Below are 6,744 nucleotides of genomic sequence, written 5' to 3' on the forward strand. Positions count from 1 at the left end.
CATCAATTCGTAGACCATTTTTCACAATTGCGCCAGTTCCTTTTGTCATTCCATATCGATCGTTTCCACCGAAAACTACTTTTGGTCCTTCGATACTTTTGAACTCAACTAGACTAGCTTTATTGCCGGTGATATGTCGAGAGCATCCGCTATCGAAATACCAAATTTCCTGCAAAAAAGATTAATTTCTTTTAGGTACCCATACTTGTTTGGGTCCTTTTGTGTTAGTAATTTTTGGCATCCAAATCCACCTAGATCCCACTGATCCAAGAGTAGGTGATTTGTAACCATTAAAAACTTTATAATCATAACGCACTTTAGAATAATGATTCGGTGCGGGTTGGGAAGCTGATAGTTGCTTGATTCTATGAAATAGAGCAAATCTGGACTTGGTCCATGGTTTGATTTCAAGCGACCAATCTTCTTCTGAGGGATATAATCTCCCAGCCCCAATTCTCGGATTTCTTCCCATATTCCTATGAGGTTTTATTGCACTAGACTTGTTGGTTCTCCTTTGAGATACAAATTTTTGCCTTTTAAAATTTTGTTGTCTTGCCATGATATCATTGTGTTGATTCGGCCTTGCAACAATTTTCTGGGCATTAATTTTGTTTCCAACTCCTTGTCTCATTGTGCTATGTTGACTTTTCACAAATTTTACCACTGGAACTTTATTGATTAAAGTAGTAGTAGAATTAGTCAACTTTTGAGGGGTTTTAGAACATGATGGATCGTAGCCTAGTCCGGCTTTATCTCCAGCGGGTTTTTGCATGTTTACCATTTTATCCATTATTTTGGATGAATGCGTAAATGATGCGATTACTTCCCGAAGGTTATGTTCTCTAACCTCTCTAGCTTTGCACTCTTCTTGAAGTCGAACATTTTCGGCTTTCAAATTACTCATTTCATTTAGAGCATTTAGCAATTTTTGTGACATCTCTTCCTTTTCAAGAATTAACGTATTATTGTGCTCTTTGATTTGAGTATGAGTGACCATGACTTTTTGACAATCTTCCATAAGACTTTGAAAAGATTTTTGAGTCTCGAAAGAGGTGTCAACGGAACTAAACGAGCTAAATGAACTAGAAGATACCTCTTCGTCGGTTTCGCGCACCATATAGCATTCCTCATGTTCGGATGTTTTGCCCATTAGACATAGTAGCGCCGTATCTTCTTGTGATGAATCACTCTCGTCACTAGATGATTCTTCGGATTCACTTGCTTCTAACGGATCGCTTATTAGTGCCTTCCGTTTGTCCTTTTTGAATTTCTTCTCTTTCGACTTGTACTCAACCTGTGGAGAGTTAGAAGTATTCGAATTTTTGTTCACCTTGGGATGTGGACATTCGGCCATAAAATGTCCAGGCTTTCTATAATTGTAACACACATTTGTGTTATCTTCGACCGGTTCCCTTCTTGATCTTCTATTTTCTCGAAAAGAATTTCCTTGTGGTGATCCTTTGTTCTTTCGCATGAACTTCTTGAATTTCCTAACAAATATGGAAAATTGTTCGTCAGATAAAAAATCATTATTTACTACTGACCTTGATGTAGACGGTTGATCGGCCATTAATGCGGATGTTCGTTCATCACGTTCTTCTTCATTTCGTGTCTTCATCTCGAACTCATACGCCTTTTGATCACTAAAGAGTTTATCCGTAGATAATGTCCTTAGATCTCTGCGATCGCGCATTGCGGTCACCTTCATATCCCAATTTGTAGGTAGTCCGCGTAACACTTTGAGCGATATTTCCTTCTGGGTAATGGTCTTTCCCAGATCCGTGATTTCTCCAAGTATTTTGATCAATCGAGCTTCCATGTCGGTGATGCTTTCATTCGGTAGCATTTTGAAATCTTCGAACCTTTTCATGGCAATGGTTAGCTTGTTGTCTTTTTCTTGTTCATCGCCTTCACCGATACTAATGAGAGTATCCCATATTTCTTTTGCCGTGGTGCACTTTCGAATTTTTGGGAATATGGTGTCATCGACGGTTTTGAACAAAATATCCTTGGCAATATTGTCCAAGTTATTTCGTCCTCTATCTTCCTTTGTCCACTCCATTTTTGGCTTTGGAATATATTGTGGAGCATTTGGATCACGTGGGGTAGCGGTATTAGCTTCCATAATTTGGATAGGACCATTTGTGATGACTTCCCACATCTCATCATTTAAAGCAGATAAGTGCACCTGCATGCGTATTTTCCAATCATCAAATTTATCAAGTGAGAAAAGCAAATTTTGAGCAAGAACCATATCTCTCTTCATTTTGAAGTTTTCGAGATCTGTCTAGCAGTCAAGAAATGACTCAAATAGACAACCGCTCTGATACCACTTGTTGGTCCCGAAAGGGTGGTGAGAAGTCTAAAGGGGGGGGGGGGGGGTGAATAGACTTCTCTAACTTTTTCAAACTACTTCTGCAAACAACACTTTGTAACTTCAACTCTAAGTAACAAGCATAAACAAGTATAACAACTTAGAGTGTGCACAGCGGAATTGTAACGGCAAAGTGTTATGCTTTAAATTGTGTCGTGCTCAAGAGAGATTTTATACATGCATCACGTTAGAAACACTTAGTATAGATGTAGGATGATGCATTTAAAATTTCACTTGCATGCAAACGAGGGAACTATCAAACCCAGATAGATAAAGATACGCAATAAACCGTAACAGGTTAGTTCACAAATAATATAGGCATGCACGAAATATATATGAGCAGTAAGTAAATAGAGAGAGAGATTTATAGTGGTTCAGAGGTGGTGTAATCCTCCTAGTCCACTCTTCTCCTTTCATTTCAAGGAGGAAATTCACTATTCTTCAATCACCCAAATACAATAGTGAGTAAGTGCCCAACAACACTTCTCCGAGTGCTTCGCACCAAGCTACACTCCACCAAGGTTTTTCGCAAGCTCCTCTTGTTACTCCGCCTTCCCGAGTACTTCGCACCAAGCTGTACTCCTACACCACGAGAACTACGCACAAAGCTACGCTCTCACCGGGTTTTCACAAGCTCCCCTTGTTACTCTGCCCGTTACAACCGAGTGCTACACACAAAGCTACACTCCAACTGGGTTTTTCACTCTCCCTAGTTACTCTACCCCTTTTCTACACTCAGTAGAAGATTTACAATGAAAATACAAAGATTTTTCTCTCACTCAGACTTGAATTCTATCTTGTATAGCTCAATATACCACTTGATGATTGATTGGATAATTTTCTTTGTTGTTCAAGTGTTTTCTGAATCTCTCCAAGTGTTGTTATGTCTTCAAGTCTGCTTGGGCATTTTATAGCAGATGAAAGCTATTTGCCCGTTGATCAACTTTCGATCTCGATCGTCCATTTTGAATTGTAGTTGATCAATTAATTTTGCCAACTTGGTCTGCAAAAATCATTTCGCCGTCTGTCAGAAGATTTTGAGAAATCTTGCCGTTGCTCTCCTTTAATCTGACAAAGCTTTTCTTTGGAATGGGTAGACTCCAAATTTGAATTTTCTCTGGCATGACTTTTGTTTAATTATTGATCTGATGTGCCAAGTTGATCAAATAATTTATCTGCTGATTCTTGCTTGAGTAATAAAAAGATCTCCTTCGTATATCAGCTTCTTCTTCTCCTTCGACTTCTTCTGCAGAAACAGAATAGTATATCATGTTCCACCTTGTATCATGGACCATATATATCATGTTCCATTTCATATCATGAGCTAGCTATCATGTTCCACCTTGTATCATGGACCATATATATCATGTTCCATTTCATATCATGTTCTAGCTATCATGTTCCACCTTGTATCATGGACCATATATATCATGTTCCATTTCATATCATGTTCTAGCTATCATGTTCCACCTTGTATCATGGACCATATATATCATGTTTCATTGTATATCATGAACCAATATAAAATCGCTTCAGGTGGGAATTGAACTATGAACCATTTGCTTTGCTTGATAAGGCTTCTTCCATCTCGACTGGGTATCCAATTGATACAATCCAAGACATAAATTCTTTTGACTTATCTCCTCCACGTGTTCTCCACTAGCTTTATCACATTGTGATGTCATTACCCGATAGTCGTGACGTCATCACCCGATAATTCTCAACTATCACAATAAAAATTGTTCTTTTATGATATTACTATCATGATGACATCATCTCCTTATATTGCTACTTCACGATAGCAATTCATCTTTACACCAAAATTACTTCTAGTGAGAATTGAACTATGGATCATCTCGCATTAGGCATACTTCAACAAGTTTTCTACCATCTCGTCCATCTCAACCTTTGGTAACTTGATGCTTCATAAATCTGTTATGCTATGATCCCGCTTTCATTTATTCTTCTTTCAAACTGCTTTTTCGTAGACTTCATGCAGGCTTCATGGCAGTGGTGCACTATACTTGGTGAACCAGAACTGACTCAAATAAAATAAAATTGGGGTCTACAAAATACATTTGGCTCATCAAAACTTATACAATATATTCCTAACAGATTATGAATGTACTGTAAATTCATAATCTCATAACAAAAAATTCATAATCGCATAAAAGAAAAACATTTATTAAATTATGAATTTTCTGTTATGAGATTATGAATTTACTGAAAATTCATAATCTCATAATAGAAAATTCATAATCTCATAACAGAAAATTCATAATCTCATAAAAGAAAATTCATAATTTCATAATTGCACATTCATAAATCCATGCAATTATAAATGTGCAGGCATGGATTTATGAATGTGCAGCTATGAAATTATGAATTTTCTTTTTATGAGATTATGTTGAAGAAGCTTGCGCGAAGAGGAAGTGAAACCGCAAAATGTGAATTTGAAGAAGAAAAGTCGCGCAGTTAATTAAGGAAAAAAAAAAGATAACGGTGCACTGTTACCATTGGGACCGTGTTCACCATGAATGGTGAACACGGTTCCATGGCATAACGATTCTTGGAGACTTTTGCAATGCAGGATGATGGAAGCATTGGGGTAGATCCCTATAGATTATTAATTAAGTCAAATAATTAATACCCAATTACCTGTGCGATGCTCGTGCGGTGTTCGTGCAGTGCTCGTGCGATGAACGGATAAATTTTTTTATTAAAAAAATATAAAGGAAATAAAAGTCAATTGCAAACTTGCTATTGAGCTATTATGTACCATAATAATTATTAGATTTTATAATAATAATAATAATAATAATAATAATAATAATAATAATAATAATAATAATAATAATAATAATAAATATACATATGGAATCCCAATCAGCACAAACATATTCTTAACCTACGAAAAATGTTAATTGGTCTTTCTTTCCGGGATCATGAATGAATTTGGAGCTTATTCGATCGAGTTCGGTGGCTTAATTGCTATACCTAAATAGTTTAATGTCCTTATACCCGTACGTCAATAAAAAATTTAGTTCAACCTCTATTATGTAGGTCTGTAAGAATTTGAAATTCAGTACAATTTTTTGTTTCAATAGACAAGTCAATTACTTGAATTGCTGACTGATTATAAAACCAATCAGCAAACACTTGGGCGTAAATCTACAAAATATAATGTAACAATTCAATATAAATATAAATATATATTATAATAGGTCATTTTGGTAATTAAAATTATGATTTGGGATATTAATTAATGAAAAGCAATTGACATATTAATATTACCTTGTTGTCTACAATGCGCATCATCTTTGGAGAAACCGAAGAATACGTAGTGACATCATGAGTGATGCAACTAGTTATCCAAATGCCTTTGAGAGAAGGACTACTTGTGATTGGTAATGCATCAAGTAGTTCTAATCTTAATTCTGCATCAAATAAATAAACAATTAAAGACCAGGACTATGTGGTCTAATGGTACCCGGGTTGGACTTCCATTTGGAAGGTTGTAAGTTCGAGCCTCAGTGGAGGCGTTATTAGCTCTTTGTGTTTCAGTAGGTTGAGAAAGTATATGAACAGATACTACAATGTAATAGAGCTAGTAGCATTCCAAAAAAAATAAACAATTAAAGACTATTTTTTTTGTTAGTTGGTTAGTATAATTAAATAATGTTTTCTACATTATTTTTCTTCATTACTTAATATGTTATATCATTAATTATATTAAGTCTACTAACCTTGAATTGCAGTCATCTCATTCCAAACCAAACTGCAATTTTTGTACATTAGGCAAGCTACATGCTCAAATGACAAATCACATTGATGAATCCAAAACATACAAAAGTATATAATATTAAAATAAAGTCAATTGCTAAGTATGTACTTTATAATTTGTATCTATATAACAATGGATCGAGCTAACCTGGATTCGAACAAAGGCTGACATCACATTAAACAGTGGTGTTGCAATCTTTGCAGTATGTATTGAGGGGAAAAGCACTGTTAATTCAACAAGTTAGACTTAATTAATCAGTATCACACTGAATGTATGAAACTAATAAACATATATACTTATGTATTTAAAAAAAAAAAAAAAAACATATATACTTACCAAACTTGGTTTTGAGACTTTTGCAATGCAGGATGATGGAAGCATTGGGGCAGATCCCTACAGATTATTAATTAAGTCAAATAATTAATACCTAATTACCTGTGCGATGCTCGTGAGGTGCTGGTGCGATACTCGTGCGGTGCTCGTGCGATTCACGGATAAATTTCTTTTATAAAAAAATAATGGAAATAAAAGTCAATTGCAAACTTGCTATTGAGCTATTATTTACCATAATAATTATTAGATTTTT

General features: G+C 35.4%; 1 long non-coding RNA gene across 1 annotated transcript; it reads right to left on the bottom strand.

Moving 5' to 3' along the window:
- Positions 1-5,677: 5,677 nt before the first annotated feature.
- On the bottom strand, positions 5,678-6,172 carry LOC109192019. Its single transcript, XR_002056029.1, has 2 exons — positions 6,121-6,172; positions 5,678-5,811 (listed from the first exon to the last, which is right to left on the bottom strand). It is a non-coding gene; the product is annotated as an uncharacterized LOC109192019 (long non-coding RNA).
- Between the last annotated feature and the right edge of the window lie 572 nt (positions 6,173-6,744).

Source organism: Ipomoea nil, unplaced genomic scaffold (genome assembly GCF_001879475.1).
Source record: "Ipomoea nil cultivar Tokyo-kokei standard unplaced genomic scaffold, Asagao_1.1 scaffold1735, whole genome shotgun sequence".
NCBI lineage: Eukaryota > Viridiplantae > Streptophyta > Magnoliopsida > Solanales > Convolvulaceae > Ipomoea > Ipomoea nil.